Source organism: Pteropus medius, unplaced genomic scaffold (genome assembly GCF_902729225.1).
Source record: "Pteropus medius unplaced genomic scaffold, Ma_sr-lr_union100, whole genome shotgun sequence".
Lineage (NCBI taxonomy): Eukaryota > Metazoa > Chordata > Mammalia > Chiroptera > Pteropodidae > Pteropus > Pteropus medius.
The window spans coordinates 1,680,484-1,703,052 of NW_024356336.1; the positions used below are offsets into that span (position 1 = coordinate 1,680,484).

General features: G+C 41.4%; 1 long non-coding RNA gene across 1 annotated transcript; it reads left to right on the forward strand.

Moving 5' to 3' along the window:
- The first annotated feature begins 17,189 nt into the window (after positions 1–17,189).
- LOC120601905 (uncharacterized) lies at positions 17,190–21,850 on the forward strand. The gene is made up of 4 exons (XR_005652584.1): positions 17,190–17,314; positions 18,878–18,947; positions 20,045–20,260; positions 21,658–21,850. It is a non-coding gene; the product is annotated as an uncharacterized LOC120601905 (long non-coding RNA).
- Positions 21,851–22,569: the final 719 nt, after the last annotated feature.

Genomic DNA, 22,569 nt, shown 5'->3' on the forward strand with positions numbered 1-22,569 from the left:
TGCTCGTCCAGCCATAACTTCTGGTTTGAGAGGAAACATTGGGCTTGGGCGTGCTGTGAGGGCAGCCCTGGCCCAAGCCCTTGACTGACCAGCCCTCTGTCTTTCCTCGCAGAGGCAGAGACCCGGCCAAGGCTCCTGTGCACTTCAAGGAGGAGGTAGGGTCTAGGGAGGGAGGGGGCAGGGGATGTCACTCGAGGGCAGGGGGAAGAAGCAGCCCCCTGAGGAAAGAGTCTCAAAGGAGGGAGGGGTGGCCACTGGTGACATGGCGGTCACATTGAGCGTGGGGCTTACCTGGGTGACAATTTACCTACCTCAGGACCGGAGGCAGGTGAGTTTGGCAGTGAGGGCTTCAGGTATGTGGGAGAAGTGTTCTCTATTTGTTTTTCTGCTGTGAGCAGGGTCCCATGAGTGTGAGGGCCCTTCAGGTGTGGGGCACATCTGCCTGAGTTTAGGTAGGACACCTGGAGGAGCAGATGGGATGGTCTCACTAAGACGAGACAACCCCTTGGAGGCTTAAAGGGAAATGCAGGGGAGGGTTGGAGGGCTTGACGTGGCTGTAGAAGTAGAACTGGACTTTGGAAAGGGGAAAAATTCCCTTTGTGAAAATAAAGTCTCCCCCCAACCCACCTCCAACCACACACATTTCCAAACCTTAGAGAGAACCAAGGACCTAGGGGCCTCCCTCTGTGAGAGTCTCTGGCAGTGGGTTACTCCATTTGGGGGCATGTACCTGCGCTCTCCTGGCAGACAGGGTCCCATCTCTCCCCACATCGCTTTACTGAAGCAGGACAGTGAGAGTCAGACTACTTTCAGCTGCCCCTCTGCCCTCACTCTCCCTGAGGCCAGCCAGGAGTCCTGTGTTGCCTTTAGAGTTAAGAGCCCACAACTTCCTGCAGAGGGGGAGACTCTATAGTGACGGGTTCCTGGGGAAGCCTTTAGATGCCTTTTGTGTGTGTGTGTGTGTGTGTGGTGGTAGGTGTAGGTACATACACAAGACGCCAAGCACGTGCATGTACACGGGTGCATGGATGAGACATGTGGCTATGAGTGCATGTTTGTGAGAATGTATGTGCATCTGTCCGAATGTGTCTATATAGCTTTATGCACTGTCTGTACGTATACCCGTGTGTCTGTGTATTTATCTGTTTTACGTGAGTAGGATGGGTATGAGGGTGATGCAGCAATCTGTGTGAATGATGAGGCTGTGACTATGTGTGTGTTACCCTCCTCATGTCACTCACACCCTTCAACCTGGGATCCCGTTGGTCTTGAACTGGTATCAAGTGTATCTGGAATCCGCAGCTGGAGACTTTGAATGGCCACATTCTTTGGGGGCTTGCTTGCTCCCTGTGCCTCTTGTGGTGTTGCTGGTGTTAGCACTGAGATTCGAGAAGCCCCTCCCTGCTTGGTGGCAGACAGACACCAAAGGATGTCTCCTGGCAGGGACGTGTTGCCCCTCCATCCTGGTGGAATGTGGGTGTATGTCTCTGTGTGTGGCACGTCCCATATTGTTAGTATCAGCTCCATGGCTGTACATTCTGGCCTTTCCGAATAGAGACATAAGGATACGTGGAATCCGTCACAAAGACCCAGAACTTTTCAGTTCAGGCCTTATGGAGACCAGCCCATTATATTCTGCGAAATGTGTTGAGGTGTGTTTTATGACCCAGAAGGTGGTCTGTCTTAATGAATGCTCCGTGTGAATTTGAGAGGAATGTGTATTCTGCTGTTGTTTCATGAAGTCTTCCATAAATGCCACTTGGATCCAACTGACGATGGTGCCGGTGTTCAGAATCTCTCCCGCCCCAGCACTTGTTGCTGTCGTTTGCCTGTTACTGACTCTTCTGAATAAGACTCTCGATCCGTCATCTGCGTCATGTCTGGATACTGTAGTCTCTCCTCAGTTACCTGCACGGTCAGGCCGTTGGCAACGCTATCAGAGCCTTCACGTTCTCCGTGTGCAGAGCATCAAGTTCAGCTGGAGGCAAGATATCGCGACCTTCCCAGGTCTTTCCTAAGCAACTCGTAGTCAAGGGTGTGTGTGCCCAGCCCTACCTTTGTACATGACCTTCTAAATATCTAGGGGTACAATGGAGTTTCAAATCCCGGTGGATTTCTTATTTCCTTTTAAGCTTTTTTTCTTATTTCTGTCTATTTTTTTGCTCCAGCTCCAATCCATCACCCCAGGTAACTGTGAAGAGGCAGAAACAACTATGACTGTTTTGATGTATGTGCCCAGGAACAAGCTTTTTGTTCTGGGCAAGCTCTAAGTGAGGTCAAAACAGACATCCAAGTGTGTGCAGTCTTCCATAGAATCTAGAGAGAGATCAAACAAAAATAATCATCTAGGATGATTATTGTGTACTATAGAACACATTTGACTTTATTTGTCCACGATAGGTTTGATGGCACAGAAAGGGTGGGAAAGTGCGAGGATGGTACTTCAATAATAGACGCTCGGTTTTATTCCGTGAATTTACTTTGTTCCTTTCACCTTGACATTCTCACTGTTGACTGTATGTGGAGGCAGTCACTTTGCCCTATAGATCTCGTAGTCAAACAAAGACAGAGAATAGTAATATGTGGATCTGAGAGCCAGTGTTTAAAATGAAACTTTGACTCTGTAACCCAGCAACTGGACCCCACAGTGTCGATTGTCATGTCACACTGAAAGTTATGTCACAATGGTTCTGTGCTGATATATGTCTTGTCCCTGGTCCTAACTGCCATTCCTTGTGCTGAGTGTGGTAAAGCACATAACAGGGAATACGGTCTCAATTTCGTTCTTCGGATGGGGAACGCTCATTGCAGCTGCAGCGGTATGTTCATGTTGGCCTGTTGAATGCTGTCCCTTCAAATGGGCTAATTTCTATTGCTCAAAATACTTTCTCATCATTTTAATTTTCTTCCTAGCATTAGTCATGTGTTGTTATAAATATATCATTTCCTATTTTTGGGGCACGCTTGCCTCCCATATCGATATTTATTGGAAATATGGAATGTATGTCGAATGCCATTTTTATTTTGTCAAACTTATGAAAGTTATTAATTTCAGAACTTTGAAGTGACTCCAAAACTATAGAGATGTGTAGGGAGGCTTTTCACACAATGAAGAGACCCTAATGTTGTTTTCAGTATGTCTTCTCTGTCTTTCATCCTGAAGTATTTACTGAATTCAGTATATTTGGGACACATTGCTTCTACTTGCATTTGTAGTTTTCCAAATCTTATCATTAAGAGGTGTATCTAGATTTCAGTTTGGAAGTGAAAAACACGTTTACTTTTGTACTGTTGCTGTTTTCAAAATTTCTCATTTTACAGAGATAACTATTTTATGTTGTCATGTAACCCATTCACCTCATCATATCTAAGAATGGCGAAAATGCAGTGTTTTGGGTTTTTGTTTGTTTGTTTTTGGTTTTGGTTTTTTCTTTTTTACCATTTACCCATTTAACAGCCAGTGTTTCAACAAATAATGATAGATTGAGAGACAGGTTAATGAACTGAAAGGAACTAATAGATAATCAAATAGATAATCAATACAGAGATTTAGTTAAACATAGAGAAAAATAGCGATGTACACACGTGTGGAGAAAATGAAAATTCATTAAATGGATAATTAATTTTTCATATAGAATTTCACTTTTGACAAAGAAGGCATCTCCATTTATGATGTTTTAATGAAACACATGACTGATCCATCTGACCCTCCTTCTAGAGCTCTTTCTATGAAGAGGCACCTTCCTTGTTTCTGAGGGTTTTATATTTATAAGGAGGAAATTTTGTGACTTGATATTGTTTCACAGTTTTGAGCATATAAGACATTTTATTTGACAACACCCTCTCTTCAGGGAAGCTGGTGTTCATCTTAGTTGCACACATAGCTCTTGACTATGATTTAGGCCACTGGATCTTAGAGAAATTCTCCAGTTACTTGGGGGTGACCTCACAGTGTGAGCTTGGGTAGTCACCAACAGTATTTCTGACACTTTTCTCTGATTTCTTAAAACTGGAGTTAGGTTAAAATAAAGTGGTCGTTTTTAGATCAAACAAATGTCTGTCATAGAGGAATGACTTGAGAATTAGGACCCCCTAATCTTGAGTGCACATCTGAGTCTTTTTAATTTGTGAGATCTAAGTTTATACATTTGACCAATAATTAACTTTCCTTGGTATTTATACCACAGAATCTAATACATTAAATACTTCAACACTTCCAAAAGGATGTATGTCTGCTTTTGATTTCGATCTCCATTCCCTGGTAGAGAAATAGAGGCACAGAGAATGTGCTCAAGTTCATGAGCCCCCAAGAGTACAGCCACGATGGTGCAATGCATGGAGTCCCAATGCTGGTGCTCTGGACAACTGAACCACCCTTATTCTCAGCCATGAGATCTTATTTTCCACACAAGAGATTTTCAGCATCAGCACATGTATCAGGGACTTCTTGAGTCTACAGAGAACCTACACACTGTCCACATTAGAAGGTAGCTCAATGGTCACATCACCTAGGGCTTTATCGATGGACAAAGTCACAGATTTTGTCATAGTCCTTGGTGACACAAACGTACAGGAAGCTTAGATGCTTTTTGTCATTCACAAATCCTGAGAGTCGGTGGACATCACTTGGGACACATGAATAAACCATCAGTTCTCAGTCACCCCATAGCATGGATCCCAGATCTAATGAAAGTGAGGAAGGTTCAGTAATGGTATTACACAGCACTATGAGTATGTGCTCTGTAACTGCTGAAGTCCCATGAGATGCACTACAAAGGGAAAATGACAAAAAAGAACTCAAGGTAACTCTTCATGATGAGCCTCACATGTCATTGCCTTGACATTCTCTGTACAGATGGGTTATAGAGCCTTCGTGCTCAATAGGACCTGCTCCCTTCCTGCCTTTTCACATGGAGTGTCCAGTCTGAACATTGACAGCCACCTCCAAAAAAAAATACGAACACAAGGCAAGAAAGTAGACCAAGGATAATTACCTAACAATTTATAGTGGTTATTTGTAAAGCTATGGATTCGAATATTTTCTACTAGTCAATAATCGCTTAATAGCAAAGGTTAACGAATGAATACAGTTAAATGATATAAAATCTAAAGCTTGCATATAATAAGGGTACACTCAAGGATAGAACAGTCAATTGCATCCAAAAGACTGTGGTGACATTTGTGTATAAATTGGTCATTTATGGGTCCAATTTTACAGAATGTATCTTTTATACATTTTCTACTGAGCACTGCTTTTATTGACTAGCTCACACATGCAATAATCACTTCCAAAAGAGGCAGATACTTGATAACAAAGATAATCTAGGGAGATTTGATAAGTCTAGCACTCTAAAAAATGAGGGCTTTGTTTATAGTCCTGAATGACCTAGTTATTCAAGAATTTTCAAGGTACTTTGGGGGATATTGGTACTTTTGAGAATAAGGAGGTAATTCTGTCCTGAATAATATCCTGACACCCTTAGCACAGCTATTGTTCCATGTTCCATGGGGTTCTCTGAGACAGGGATAGGGATCTCTAAGAATGGGATGTATCTCTTCCATGCAGGACTGTGGTCTTTCTGAGAGCAGGCAAGGAATCACAAAAAGTGGGGATTCATAGAAGAGTGTGGGGTGCTGAAAGTCAACCTACCAGGTCCCCAGTTTCGGATATCATAAAAAAAAATCGGATATCAAAAAAAAAAAATCCAGCAAGTTCAACAGGGCAAGCATACGAAAATGCATAAAACCACACCAGTGATTAGGAAAATGCATATTTAACTGCAATGTCTCTCTTACAATCACCAGGACAGCCTCTTTGTCAGAATGAAAGTGAGGGCTGGTAGCATGTGGAGGAACAGGAATTGTCACACGTTCCTGGGGAAACGTACATTGGTTTAGCCTCTTTGATGATTGATTCCTCACTGCTCTTTAACGTTATCTGTACCCATGTCCCAGCAATCCCACTCTACCACTTATGTCGAAGGCACATGAATGAGATGGGTGCTGGTGTCCCCCTGGAGGCTTGTGCACAATACTCACCCCAGCATCATTCTGAGTACCCACCATGGGAAACGCACATTTCCTGTATGTAAGTGGAGACGGAGTGAAGTTACTCTCCGTGTACTTACAATGTGATATACAGACACCACAATGCAAATACCAATCTTTAGCTCCAGAAAGTAACACAGGAAAAATTCACATCATATTCAGTCATAAAGTCCACTGAAACACAAGAGTTTCCTCTGGATAATGTCATTTATATGATACGCAAGTGAGAGAAACCAACATGGTGGTCACTTACATAACCCTGGGTACCTGGGGCTCCAGACTGGGAAGTAGAATAGTAAGGCTGTCATTGTGCTGCCCACTTCTGGGGGTGGATGTGCATTGATCATGGGTAACACAATCAATGTGATAGGTGTTTCAAGTGCACATTAAACTTCATGATCTTCCTGAATGCCAGCTTTGACTCAGATGGCACTTCCGGAACCACCAGTGAGTCAAGGGATCCAAAATTTGAAGTGAGAATAAATTATTAAACATTTCTCCCTGGTCTGTTACCAGCAAGATGTCGAAAACTCTCTATTTTCGGAATGCATTTCTCATGATCTTACTTCATGTGTTTTTCCGTAGGACGAACCGAACTGGGAAAATGGTGCCAAAGGTTCACCTGCTGTAAAAAAGGGAAGGTACAACCAGTGAGAGAGTCCATGGAAGGTACTGTGGAAATTCTGTCATTAATTTGTTGGTAACCCGTGTGTTATAAGAAGCTATGAAGCTGTTTCCATTAAAAACTTAAAGTAGGCATTTAGAAAGAATAATTTTTAAAAAAGAAAGGTTGAAAATGATACATTATCTCACAAAGAAAATGTTGGACTCTGTCACCGTTTTTTGATTTCTGTTCAATATTTAAAATGAAAATAAGGTCAGTTTTGTACACATACATCCAGGTACTAGATATACAGTGAACACAGCCTAAATCATTCATCAGGTCAAGAGAGTTTTGATACCACCCAATGGATGTTAAGAGATAGGGGTTACACAGGCCCAGCTCTTCTGAAATTAGGTGCCAAATCTGAAAAATCAACAGTATCTGAATGCAGCATTTTTAGGGGGGCAGTGAAATTTCATATGAGCCTTTTATAGTGCTCATGCAAAGAGGGCCATTGGCTATCTGAGTCTTGCCTGGACAAATGTTGAGAACCATTCTCACCTTCTGGCTAGTGGAACGGACATTTGGGAACATAGGTGGGGAGGCCTTGGGAATCCTCTGACAGTGACCTGCAATGAGAGTCAAAGGATTTGTCTATTGAAAGGTCCTTCCAAGAGGAAAAGGGACTCTGTCTCCTGATCCAATAGAGTTTAGAAGCGGAAGATGATTCTGTAAGATAGACATTAAATTCTGGTGAGGGTGGGAGGAGCATGGAAGACACACACATTCAGGCTGAGTGCAGCCACTGCTTATTTGTTGCCAGGCTTCATCCAGGCAGAACAGATAAATGCTGGGTTCAATAGTCAGGGAGAAATGGGAAAGTACAGGTTTAATTTACTAACTTCCAAAGAACCAGTGCATGTGTTTACTGCCTCAGTTCCTTCACATTAACTACTATTTCTGTTAGTTGTCTGACAGCAGGTTCTGTCAGTGACAGGGATTTGAGACTGCACAGCTGTTGGGTGGGAGTAGGTCTTGAATATTCTGGGGCTCTGAATCACATGGGAGAGAAGAGCATTGATCATTTGGTGGTGTCACATGAGCTTCATAAACAGTCACCTCTTGATAGGTGATAATGTCAAGATCGTCCAGAAGGAAAGGTACTCATGTGCGCTCACCAAGAGTCTTGTATTGCGGGCGATGTTCTTATCTCAGACATCTCCTCCAGGATATCCACTGTGCCCTCCTATAAGCTTGGTGTAGCAGAGTTTGAGAAAGTACGTGGGACAAGATGTAGAAGCCACAGTTCTTGTGGGGTCTCTGTTCTGCTGGGGAATATTTTCTGTCCCAGATCATTCACACATCCATATTGTGATCCTGCAGTATTCACGTAACCTCTCTGAATGTCTTACCCTGAAGCATAATGAGAGGCTAAATTAATGAGGGCTTTGTTTTGAGACCTGAATGACCTAGTTATGGAAGAATTTTTGAGGTGCTTTGGTGGATATTGGTACTTTGGGGAATAGAGAGGTAATTCTTCCCAGAATACTATGCTGACACCCTTACGGCATGACTGTTGTTTTCTCTATGTAGCGTGGGGACTCTACAGGGATAGGGATATCCGAGAATAGGATGTAGCGCTCTTGTGCGGGACTGTGGTCTTTTTGAGAGCAGGCAAGGAATCAAGAAAGGGGATATCACAGAAGGGTGTGGGGAGCTAAAGACAATCTACTATGTCCCCAATTTGGGATATCATGAGTCAAAAAAAACCCCAGCAATTCAACAGCACAAGCATATGAAAATACATAAATCCACACCAGTGATTAGAAAAATGCATATTAAACTGTAATGTCTCTGTTATACCCACCAGGACAACCTCTTTGTCAGAATGAACACCAGCCAGGGCTGGTGAGAATGTGGAGGAACTGGAACTGTCACATGTTCCTGTGGAAACGTACATTGGTTTAGCCTCTTTCATAATCAGCTCCTCGCTGTGCTTTACCGTTATCTGTACCAATGTCCCAGCAATTCCACTCCTACCACTTATGTCAAAGTCACATGAATGAGATGGGTGCTGGTGTCCCCCTGGAGCCTTATACACAATACTCACCCCAGCATCATTCTGAGTACCCACCATGGGAAACGCACATTTCCTGTATGTAAGTGGAGACGGAGTGAACTTACTCTCCGTGTACTTACAATGTGATATACAGACACCACAATGCAAATACCAATCTTTAGCTTCAGAAAGCAACACAGAAAAAATTCATGTCATATTCAGTAATAATATCCACTGAAACAGAAGAGTTTCCTCTGGATAATGCCATTTATATGACATGCAAGTAAGAGAAACCTTCAACATGGTGGTCACTTACAGATCCTTGGGTATGTGGAACTCCAGACTGAGAAGTAGAATAGGAAGGCTGTCATGGTGCTGCCCATTTCTGGGGGTGGATGTGTATTGACCATGGGCAACACAATCAATGTGATAGGTGTTTCAAGTGCACATTAAACTCCATGATCTTCCTGAATGCCAGCTTTGACTCAGATGGCACTTCCGGAACACCCGTGAGTAATGGGATCCATGGATTTAAGTGAAAATAAATTATTCCACATTTCTCTCTGGTCTGTTACCATCAAGAAGTTTAAAGTTCTCTATATTGGAAATGTATTTCTCATGATTCTTCTTCATGCCTTTTTACATAGGACAAGTGGACCAGGGAAAATTGGCGCACAAGATACCCTTCTTTAAAAGAATCAAGATGCACCCACTGCGTCAGGCTGTGGAAGGTACTGTGGAAATTCAGTCATTAATTTGTTGGTAACCCGTGTGTTATAAGAAGCTATCAAGCTGTTTCCATTAAGATAAAATAAGCATTTAGAAAGAATAATTTAAAAAGAAATTTCTAAATTGATACATTATTTCAAAAAAAACCACTTAAGACTCAGTCACACTTCTTTGATTTCTGTTCAATATTTAAAATGAAAATAATGTCAGGCTTGTACACACACATCCAGGTATACCATGAACACAGCCTAAATCATTTGTCAGGGTAAGAAAGTCTTAATAATCACCCACATAATGGACATTAAGGGAAAGGGGTTACACAGACCCAGCTCTTCTGAATGTAGGTGCCAAACCTGAAAACACCAAAAGTATCTGTATCCAGGCACCTTTGGGGGGAAAGTGAAATTTCATGGTGGGCCTTTTATAGTGCTCATGCAGAGAGGACTATTGGCTGTCTGAGTTGCCATGTTCAGAATGGTTCTCATCCTCTGGCTAGTGGAACACACAGTTGGAAACAGAGGGGAGGAGGCCTTGGGATTCCTCTGACAGTGACCTGCGATGGGGGTCAGAGTATTTGTTTATTGAAAGGTCCTTCCAAGAGGAAAAGGGACTCTGTCACCTGACCGTACAGTTTAGAGGCAGAAGAGGAATCTGTAGAATAGACACTAAATTTTGGTGAGGGAGGGATGAGCAGGGAAGATACACACATTCAGGCTGAGTGCAGCCACCGCCCATTTGTTGCCTGGCTTCTTCCAAGCAGAACAGATAATTGCTGTGATCAATAGTCAGGAAGACAGGGGAGGGTGCAGGTTTGATTTATCAACTTCGAAAACAAGGGCACCTGGTTACTCCCTCGGTTCCTTCACATTAACTACTGTGTCTATTAGTTGTTTGACAGCAGGTTCTGTCAGTCATTGGGATTTGAGCCTGCACAGCTGTTGGGTGGGAGTAGGTCTTGAATGTTCCTGGGCTCTGAGTCACATGGGAGAGAAGAAGAGCACTGATCATTTGGTGGTGTCACATGATCTTAATAAACAGTCACCTCTTGACAGGTGATGATGTGAAGATGGTCTGGAAGGAAAGGCACTCACGTGCGCTCACCAAGAGTCTTGTATTGGGGAAGATGTTCTAATCTCGGGCATCTCCTCCAGGGTATCCACTGTGCCCTCCTACAAGCTTGGTGTAGCAGAGTTTGAGAAAGTACGTGGGACATGATGTAGAAGCCACAGTTGTTGTGGGGTCTCTGTTTTGCTGTGGGAATATTTCCTGTCCCAAATCAATTGCAAATCCATATAGTGATCCTGCACTATTCACTTACCCTCCCTTTCTGTCTTGCCCTGAAGGATAATGATAAGCCAAAATAATGAGGGCTTTGTTTTGAGACCTGAATTACCTAGTTATTCAAGAATTTTTAAGGTACTTTGGGGGATAGAGGTACTTTTGAAAATATGGAAGTAATTCTTTCCTGAATAATATGCTGACCCCCTTTGACAAGGCTATTATTCTCTCTATGATCCATGGGGAACTGTAAAACAGGGACAGGAATCTCTGATAGGATGTAGCTCTCCTGTGTAGGTTTGTGTTGTTTCTGATAGCAGGCAAGGAATCAGAACAGGGGGGCATTACAGAAGGGTGTGGGGTGCTGAAAGTCAACCTACCGGGTCCCCAGTTTGGGATATCATAAGTCAAAAAAAAAAAGAAAGAAAGAAAGAAAAAAAACCCAGCAAGTTCAACAAGGCAAGCATGTGAAAATACATAAAACCACACCAGTAATTTGGAAAATGCATATTAAACTGCAACATCTCACTCTTACACCCAGTAGAACAGGCAGTTGTCAGAATGAACACCATCCAGGGCTGGTGAGAATGTGGAGGAACTGAACTGTCACATGTTCCTGTGGAAACGTACATTGGTTTACCTTCTTTCATAATCAGATCCTTGCTGTCTTTTAATGTTATCTGTACCAATGTCTCAGCAATTCAACTCCTATCACTTATGTCAAAGTCACATGAATGAGATGGGTGCTGGTGTCCCCCTGGAGCCTTATACACAATACTCACCCCAGCATCATACCCAACATGGGAAACGCACATTTCCTGTATGTAAGTGGAGACGGAGTGAAGTTACTCTCCGTGTACTTACAATGTGATATACAGACACCACAATGCAAATACCAATCTTTAGCTTCAGAAAGCAACACAGAAAAAATTCACATCATATTCAGTAATAATATCCAGTGAAACACAAGAGTTTCCTCTGGATAATGCCATTTATATGACATGCAAGTGAGAGAAAACTTCAACATGGTGGTCACTTACAGAACCCTGGTACGTGGGGCTCCAGTCTGGGAAGTAGAATAGTATGGGTGCTGCAAACGTCAGGGGGTCGATGTGTGTTGATCATGGGTCACGAAATCAATGTGATGGGTGTTTCAAGTGCACATTAAACTCCATGATCTTCCTGAATGCCAGCTTTGACTCAGATGGCACTTCCGGAACACCAGTGAGTAATGGGATCGATGGATTTAAGTGAAAATAAATTATTCCACATTTCTCTCTGGTCTGTTACCATCAAGATGTTTAAAGCTCTCTATATTGGAAATGTATTTCTCATGATCCTTCTTCATGCCTTTTTACATAGGACAAGTGGACCAGGGAAAATCGGCGCACAAGATACCCTTCTTTAAAAGAATCAAGGTCCACCCACTGGGTCAGACTATGAAAGGTACAGTGGAAATTCAGTCATTAATTTTTTGGTAACCCGTGTGTTATAAGAAGCTATCAAGCTGTTTCCATTAAGATAAAATAAGCATTTAGAAAGAATAATTTAAAATAAGAACGTTCCAAAACGATACATTATTTCACAAAAAAAAGTTAGACTCAGTCACCCTTCCTTGATTTCTGTTCAATATTTAAAATGAACATAATGTCAGTCTTCTGCACTAACATCCAGGTATACAATGAACACAGCCTAAATTATTTATCAGGGTAAGAGAGTCTTGATAATCACCCACATAATGGACGTTACGATAAAGGGGTTACACAGGCCCAGGTCTACCGAAAGTAGGTGCCAAACCTGAAAACACCAACAGTATCTGAATCCAGGCACCTTTGGAGGGAAAGTGAAATTTCATGGTGGGCCTTTTATAGTGCTCATGCAGAAAGGACTATTGGCTGTCTGAGTTTCGCCTGGACAAATGTTGAGAACCATTCTCACCCTCTGGCTAGTGGAATGGATGTTTGGGAACAGAGGGGAGGAGGCCTTGGGAATTCTCTGACAGTAACCTGCGATGGAGATCAGAGTAATTGTTTATTGAAAGGTCCTTCCAAGAGGAAAAGGGACTCTGTCACCTGACTGTGCAGAGCTTAGAGGCAGAAGGGGAATCTGCAGAATAGACACTAAATTGTGGTGAGGGTGGCATGAGTAGGGAAGATACACACATTCAGGCTGAGTGCAGCCACCGCCCATTTGTTGCCTGGCTTCATCCTAGCAGAACAGATAATTGCTGTGATCAATAGTCAGGAAGACAGGGGAGGGTGCAGATTTGATTTATCAACTTTGGAAACCAGGGCACGTGGTTACTCCCTCACTTCCTTCACATTAACTTCAAATTAACTACATTAATTTGAGCCTGCACCGCTGTTGGGTGGGAGTACGTCTTGAATATTCCTGGGCTCTGAGTCACATGGGAGAGAAGAAGAGCACTGATCATTTGGTGGTGTCACATGAGCTTCATAAACAGTCACCTCTTGATAGGTGATAATGTGAAGATAGTCCGGAAGGAAAGGCACTCCAGTGCACTCACCAAGAGTCTTGCATTGGGGGCGATGTTCTAATCTCGGGCATCTCCTCCAGGGTATCCACTGTGCCCTCCTACAAGCTTGGTGTAGCAGAGTTTGAGAAAGTACATGGGACATGATATAGAGGCCACAGTTGTTGTGGGGTCTCTGTTCTGCTGGGGAATATTTCCTGTCCCAGATCATTCGCACATCCATATTGTGATCCTGCAGTATTCACGTAACCTCTCTGAATGTCTTACCCTGAAGCATAATGAGAGGCTAAATTAATGAGGGCTTTGTTTTGAGACCTGAATGACCTAGTTATGGAAGAATTTTTAAGGTGCTTTGGTGGATATTGGTACTTTTGGGAATAGAGAGGTAATTCTTTCCAGAATACTATGCTGACACCCTTACGGCATGACTGTTGTTTTCTCTATGTAGCGTGGGGGACTCTACAGGGATAGGGATATCCGAGAATAGGATGTAGCGCTCTTGTGCGGGACTGTGGTCTTTCTGAGAGCAGGCAAGGAATCAAGAAAGGGGGTATCACAGAAGGGTGTGGGGAGCTAAAGACAATCTACTATGTCCCCAATTTGGGATATCATGAGTTAAAAAAAACCCCAGCAATTCAACAGCGCAAGCATATGAAAATACATAAATCCACACCAGTGACTAGAAAAATGCATATTAAACTGTAATGTCTCTCTTATACCCACCAGGACAACCTCTTTGTCAGAAGGAACACCAGCCAGGGCTGGTGAGAATGTGGAGGAACTGGAACTGTCACATGTTCCTGTGGAAACGTACACTGGTTTAGCCTCTTTCATAATCAGCTCCTCGCTGTGCTTTAACGTTATCTGTACCAATGTCCCAGCAATTCCACTCCTACCACTTATGTCAAAGTCACATGAATGAGATGGGTGCTGGTGTCCCTCTGGAGCCTTATACACAATACTCACCCCAGCATCATTCTGAGTACCCACCATGGGAAACGCACATTTCCTGTACGTAAGTGGAGATGGAGTGAACTTACTCTCCGTGTACTTACAATGTGATATACAGACACCACAATGCAAATACCAATCTTTAGCTTCAGAAAGCAACACAGGCAAAATTCACGTCATATACAGTAATAATATCCACCGAAACACAAGAGTTTCCTCTGGATAATGTCATTTATATGACATGCAAGTGAGAGAAACCTTCAACATGGTGGTCACTTACAGAACCCTGGTACGTGGGGCTCCAGACTGGGAAGTAGAATAGTATGGGTGCTGCAGACATCAGGGAGTTTATGTGCATTGATCATGGGTCACAAAATCAATGTGATAGGTGTTTCAAGTGCACATTAAACTCCATGATCTTCCTGGATGCCAGCTTTGACTCAGATGGCACTTCTGGAACACCAGTGAGTAATGGAATCAATGGGTTTAAGTGAGAATAAATTATTCCACATTTCTCTCTGGTCTGTTACCATCAAGATGTTTAAAGCTCTCTATATTGGAAATGTATTTCTCATGATCCTTCTTCATGCCTTTTTACATAGGACAAGTGGACCAGGGAAAATCGGCACACAAGATACCCTTCTTTAAAAGAATCAAGGTCCACGCACTGGGTCAGGCTATGAAAGGTACTGTGGAAATTCAGTCAATTTGTTGGTAACCCGTGTGTTAGAACAAGCTATCAAGCTGTTTCCATTAGGATAAAGAAAGAATAATTTAAAAGAAGAAAGTTCGAAAATGATACATTATTTCACAACAAAACGTTAGACTCAGTCACCCTTCCTTGATTTCTGTTCAATATTTAAAATATTGAACAATCTTCTACACACACATCCAGGTATACAATGAACACAGCCTAAGTCATTTATCAGGTTAAGAGAGTCTTGATATCACCCACACAATGGACGTTAAGAGAAAGGGTTTACACGGGCCCAGCTCTTCTGAAAGTAGGTGCCAAATCTGAAAACACCGACACTATCTGAATCCAGATAATTTATGGGGGAAAGTGAAATTTTATATTGGGCCTTTTAAGGCACTCATGTAGAGAGGACTATTGGCTGAGTTTTGCTTGGACAAATGCTGGGAACGGATCTCGCCCTCTGGCTAGTGGAAAGGACATTTGACAACAGAGGAGAGGAGGCCTTGGGAAACCTCTGATAGTGTCCTGCGATGGAGGTCAGAGGATTTGTCTATTGCAAGGTCCTTCTAAGAGGAGATGGGTCTCTGTCCCCAGACCCTACATTGTTTAGAAGGAGAGAGGAGTCTGTACAAATGAAATAAACTTTGGTGAAGTTAGATGAGCAGGGAAGATGTGCACATTCAGGCCGAATGCAGCCACTGCCCATTCGTTGCCAGGCTTCATCCAGGCAGAACAGATAATTGCTGGGATCAATAATCTGGGAAAAATGGGAGGATGCCAGTTTAGTTTATTAATGTCCAAAGAACCAGCGCAAGTGGCTACTGCCTCAGTACCTTCACATTAACTACTATTTCTGTCAGTTGTCTGACAGCCGGTTCTGCCAGTTAAAGGGAATTGAAGCCTGCACAGCTGTCAAGTGGGAGTAGGTCTTGAATGTTCCGGGGTCTGAGTCACATGGGAGAGAAGAAGAGCACTGATCATTTGGTGGTGTCACATGAGCTTCATAAACAGTCACCTCTTGACAGGTGATAATGTGAAGATCGTCTGGAAGGAAAGGCCCTCGTGTGCACTGACCAAGAGTCTTCTGTTGGGAGAGAGATTCTTATCTTGGGCATCTCCTCCAGGGTATCCACTGTGCCCTCCTACAAGCTTGGCGTTGCAGTGTTTGAGAAAGTACCTGGTACATGATATAGAGGCCACAGATATTCTGGCATCTTTGTTCTTCTGGGGGAATATTTCCCATCCCAGATCAATGGCATATCAACATAGGGACCCTGCAGCATTCACTTAACCTCTCTGAGTATCTTACCCTCAAGCATAATGATTAGCTTCAGCCCTATTCTGCCCACCGCATGGGGCTGATGTGGGATCATAGAAAATGAAAACAAAGACTCTCTATGAGCTGTAGAATATACACCTACGTAAAGGATGAAGAGAAAAACTCCAGATTCTTTACTGCACTGGAGTGATCCCAGTACATCTGCATTCAAGCCCCAAGTGTTAGCTTCTTCTTCTCGATATTCCATTATGAAACACTTAGAGATCACTTAGGAAGAACTATTTCTCTATGCTACATATTTTCCTGTATTTGATCATATTTCACCTCATCAAATACTATACGTTGGCTTTACAAAAGTTTGAATGACAATGAAGTGAATTGAGGACAAGGGCCCACTTGACTTTCCAGGCTCTGTGGCTTCTATGTAAGATTTGAACCCAGGTCATCAGACATCAGCACCCGTGTTCTCACTCTCTAGGCTCTGATGCCTTTCAGTATGGCCTCACCTAAACAGAAATACGCATCACATAATCAATCTGGTAGGTGTTTTAAGTGCACACTCTGCTCCATGATCTTCCTGAAGTCCGACTTTGACTCACATGGCACTTCTGGGAAACAAATGAGTAATGGGATCAAACAACAGTACTGAGAATAAACTGTTCCAAATTTCCCTCTGATCTGTTACCAGCAAGATATCTAAAGCCTTCTGTATTGGGAATGTGTTTCTCATGACCTTTCTTCATGGGTTTTCATATAGGAAAAGCAGAACAGCAAGAGGCTTCTCAGAAGTATCTGCAGGAGGTTCTCAACATTAGAAAACACAAGGTCCACCCACTGGATCCACCAATGGAAGGTACTGTGGAACTTCAGTCATTAATTTGTTCCAGGTTTAATCATTATAGCTCATTCAGTTTCCCATAGTGAGAGAAAAGTATGGAAAGATCATTCGTCTCATTCCTTTCATGCTTTTCTGCTTTGCTATCTTTCCTCCACCCAAGAGGATGGCTCACCCATACTTATTAACCAGCCACCTCCAGCACTCTAGTCCCTCATTTACATCCAGCAAAGCTTCCTGAAGAAATCATGGTCAGCAATCAGCAATGCACTGACAGTTGTCCTATTTCCTTCTAGTTCCGTATGAGACCTTGAAAGAAGGACCTCCCTTAATTATTACGGTAAGGCATCTTTATATTTGTTCTATAGAAATGTTGCTTTCACAGTTTCTCCTTTTCAGTCAAGTTCAGATATGAGAATCTTGACATTGTGCAGTACACGTGATGTACATGGTGCTTTTAAAGTGTGGGTTAATGTTGATTGGGAGTCTTTGACCAGTTGATACCTGACATAAGAGGACATTTGAAATGACAGCCTCTAGGATGTAAAGTACAGCATAGCAAATGGAATCAATTTTATTTTAAAATTGTATGGTGTCAGCCGGTTCCTAGATTTATCTGAATGATCACTTTGTAAGGTACAGAAATGCGTAATCCTTAGGTTGTCCACCTGGAACCAATATAATGTTGTATACAAATGTAATTGGAAATTTACATTATTTTTTTAAACTATAAGTTTTGGTCATGGTCATGGAATTTTGAGTGCTTAACCTGAAGGTGTGAGAATACCGGTTTCAGCCTGAACTTTGTCTGCAATGTGCAGACAAGCCATATCATGGAACTAGGGCCCCTTCAATTTTGTTCCAGTGAAATTAACCACAGAGTTCTAGATTGAGGGGAAAGATATTAGCAGACATTGAATTCAACTTTATCTTTTCTAGATATAAAACTTGAAGCCACAGCTATGGCCAACATAGTTTTGTGCTTGCAGTTATGAAACCTCTGATTCTTATTTCTTTCCCTTTACACCACATTAGTCCCCAGTGACATCCTGATGACAGTCCATCAGTTTGTTCATGTAGTATAACATTTGCACCTCCTCTGACAGGTTAATGCTCTGTCCTGAAAAGGTTTACCTTACATCACATGAAAGAAAGATCAAATTAAATCATCTCATCCACACTTTACCATAGAGGTTATCACCTGCATTTTTTGAGATATTAGTCATGTAAAAAGCAATACAGACTCAGAAAGGACTAATTCCCAGAGTCTACTTGGAGAGAGATATCTGTCTAGTGGGCTCTGCCCAGCCCTAGAGACCTGAGGGCAGTCAACTGGAAGGGAACAGACTGAAAAGATGTAGTACCTTTCCTTCTTCTTCTTCCCTTTCACAGTTTTCCAACAGGTTCTATGTTATCATACCAATTAGCAAAGCATTTAAATATTAAACCAAAACACGCCTACAGAACATATGTGAAATGTAAATGTACAGCTCAATAATGTGTCACAAAATGAGCACCATGTAACCACTAGTCTGGTCAAGAAAATGAAATCACCCACAGCCAGAAGTGGCTCTCCAATCCTCTTCTTTCTGAGGATAAGCACCGTGACTACTATAATTGCAGTCCAGTGTTCTTCAGGTTTGGACTGTTAGCAACAGAATAATTCAACTGGTCTCCTTGGTGTCTGCTATAAATATTTTCCTTTTCTATATGGTGTTCCACCCTAGTCGTATGTCACAAAGCGTCCACTTTTACGTGGGTGGACTTCTGGATTTTGTAGGTTGTAGCTCTCGCAGATGGTGATGCCTTGGGCAATTACAGCTCTGTTTCTTGGTTCCCATGGGCCGCAATCTCTGTTGAACCGTTTGCTAGTAGTGTGCCTCTCTTTCATTTTCATTTATAGATCCTGGTAATACTGCTTCCTGTGATCATATTGGTGGCACTTCTAGCCAGTTTATAGTTGGCAGCAATAGGTAAGTAAAAATTGGAAAACATTTTCCCAGCCAGAGTGAGAATTGCGAATGTTTATTTCACTAGGGTAGCAAATGCATCTTTGTTAATTGATACCACAAAATTTTATCTCGATTTTAGTTGCAGTCAGAAACAATTCCTGATTCTATTTTAAATGTGTAAATATATACTGCATATATATGTCGTCTATACTTTTTTGAAATATTATGTTTGTACATGGCAGATTGCTGAAGAATGCAGATTTTGGAGTCCCATTCTGGCTCTGCCACTTAACATCATCGTAAACATTAACATATTACTTGACTGTCCATCAAATGAGAATATAACTACCTTATGGGTCCATTGTCACAATCAGATAAAATAAGTGAAGTGCTTTGTAGAAGGCCCAGCGCACGAATATTTCATAGATGCTGATGGCTATTGTGATACATGCATATCACAATGATTATTGTAGGTCATGTGTATTTAATCCTAAGCTGCTCTTATGGTAATTTTCAGATGAGGAACACATGTGCCGAGTTCATTATCTCTATTCCTTGCCCATGTTACTTAGAGTTGTAAAGAGGTCATTGGGATTCAGACTGCAGTCTTCCTCATTCAAAGCCCAATTTCGATGTCTATGTGATATTGTTTTACTTATTGAGAATATCTTGAGCAGGAAATACGGGGTTCGATTTTACACTTCCACGAGTTTCTCAGAAAAAAAAATGATTTAACAAAATGAGCTAATCTCAGGTCTGTATATTGTGTAACATAATGAATAGTCTGCTTATTTTACACAATTCAATAGCTTATCTAGAAATCTATATACCAATAAAATTCATGGAAAACTTCAGCCTGTGTCAGGCTAGATAACAGTGTCCAAAATGTGGGAATCAACAGTGAGATGCTTTTTCGGGACAATGGAGAGCACCCCTGACCTCACCCCTTTGTCAAACAAAGAAGTATTTGCAACTCTCTGTGCTTGGGTCATGTTAAGGTCAAGTTTAGGCATTCGGTTTTGTTCTTAATCAAGCTTGCAGGTGGAATGATAACTAAGACTTAGTGGGATGAAGTTCTCATTTTTTCCAAAACTCAGCTTTTGGTCCTTCTTTTGTAGGCGGCCTTTTGGATCTACTCATTGAACTGTGGGTGGCCGTAGTCATATGATCTCAGGTCCACCTAAGACACAGGAGATTGCCTGGCCGCCAGTGACTGTCCTGATTTTGTCTGTGGAGTGCACTATCTCCCTCTACATGGCCATCGTTGCATTTTAGTGTCTATCTCAGCTGTCCTGGAACATCCCCTGGCCTCTAAACCCATTCGTGTTGTACATGTGAGTAATGAGTAGTGGACGTTTGTTTTGTTTTGTTTTGTTTTGTTTTAAAGTAAGTTTCTTTGCCTGCTAATGCTGTAAGTACTGAATAAGTGGAAGGATGGTGGATTCCTTGCACAGCTAGAGCTAGAATAAAACAAAGAGATTATCACCCAGGCATTCGGCTGAACAACAATTTGCACCAAGTATTGCTGGCCTCCAGTGTATTAAGAAATACAGAATTAGGGTATGGGTGTCCTACTCAGATCACTCCACAGTGCGTTTTGGAGATAAATCTACATCTTCATGATATGATACCAGGAAGAGAATAATATGTGTTGCCTAAGAGACTGAGAAAGGCTTCACAATAGAGCTGCCATCTGAGCTGGATCAGATTTGGGGTGAGTAGGATTTCATCTACCTCATGAACACTGGCACAGAGATAGTAAGAGAGAGAGAATTAAAACAGTGATGTGCATGTATGTGTATGATTTTTAGGCTGCCAACATGTTTACTATGAATAGTACCCAGGGATGGTGAGAATGTAAGGAACTGAGCACTCTCCCAAGTTGTTGGTAAGAGTATTAAAAGTCTCATATCCAGTGGAGTCAGCACTCTTACTGCTACATGCCTGCTATATCAAATTACTTGTGTAAGTAGGAAAATGGCTGTTGGTAAATTTATATGTATATTGTATTATCAATCGAGTATGTATGTAAATATATTAAATTCTATCTATTGATACAAATTTAAGTATAAATTATGTACACATATTTTATATATATAAATTACATATATATAACTTAATATATATAAATTATATATATATAAATAACCAATCTGGAGATAAATTTTATATATAAATTATATATATAAATTATATATATATTAATAAATTTTATATATGTGTGTGTGTGTGTGTATACACACACACACACACACACACACACACACACAAAAAAATTTATCTCCAGATTGGTTTCTAATTAAGTAATGTGACAAACAAAAATTTTCGTCACTAGAGAAATAAAGAAACAGATATTGGAACATAGAGTAAGAGTAGTACTATAGCTATTCAAAACCATGAGTGAACTATATTCTTAGCTTTGAAAATGATCATGATACATGGAAGGTGAAAATCACTGGCAGAATACTATAGTATGCTTCATATCACTTTTGGAAAAGAAAACACATGTAGGCATAGTAATATCTGCCAAGCAGAGTCAAAGTCATAACACACGTACATCGGAACCTTTCAACTATAGCTACATCTGGGGAGGCACGATAGCAGCCCAGCTAATACTAATTGCTTTATTTTAACAAGAAATACTGTTTATATACTAATATTGTTGATTCCTTATAACATGGATAGCATTTATTTGTTTGTTTGTTTGTTTGTTTATTTATATATTTTACAGTTACCAATCAACCTCTGAAGCAAGGGTGATTCACATATTCCTGGGAGGAGCTGGCAGCAGATTTTGTGTGGATGGAGAAACTGAAGAAGATGGTTGTTTAGAGTGCCTTTCCAGATATACACATTACTAGAATTCATAGCTAAACTTTCATATTAAATATTGGGTGTTGAATGATTGAAAACTAGAAAATATTACATAATTTTCAAAAATCTATGTTTCTCTCAAACCTAAATAAATGTATATAAATTTATATATATACTTTTTAATTTTACAGGAAAAATCACTCTCTAAAGTGCCAGTGAGACAATTTCACCAATTTGTGTTTGTTTCATTAATAAACTGCTAAACTTAACCTTTCAATATGAAGTATAAATAAGTTAATTTAGACAAGGTCATGAGTAGGGTTATGGACCTATTACAGAAGTGTAGTTTCCAGGGTAAAGGATTCTAGCAGTACTAAAGGGCAGCTAGTTCAAGTTTGAACACAAATTCAAGGAGCATGAAGCAGAGAGTTTTCTCCAAGTAAGTAGAGTCTGGGTAAGAAATGCTATGACGAAGAAGCTGAAGAAGTTGTGATTAGGAATCTGTGTAAGAAGGTGCAGGATGTGCCCGTTACGACCGCAACATATGACAACACTAATTACAAATTCTAGTAAAACACATCTGAAGAAGAAATTCACGGACCAAGTATGAGGCCATTTAAGACAAGGCATAACTTTGAGCATATAGCGGTTAATTGTTTTTAAATGTTATGTGTGAAACCATCTCCTTAGAATGGCCCAGGGCTATTTCTTCACTGTGTCCAATCACTTGCCTTGGAACTCTTGTGGAAAAAAATGTTATGCGATGATAATAGCACATATAATGTTGAGTAAAAATACAAAGAAAGCATGAAAATAAAATTATATTTCC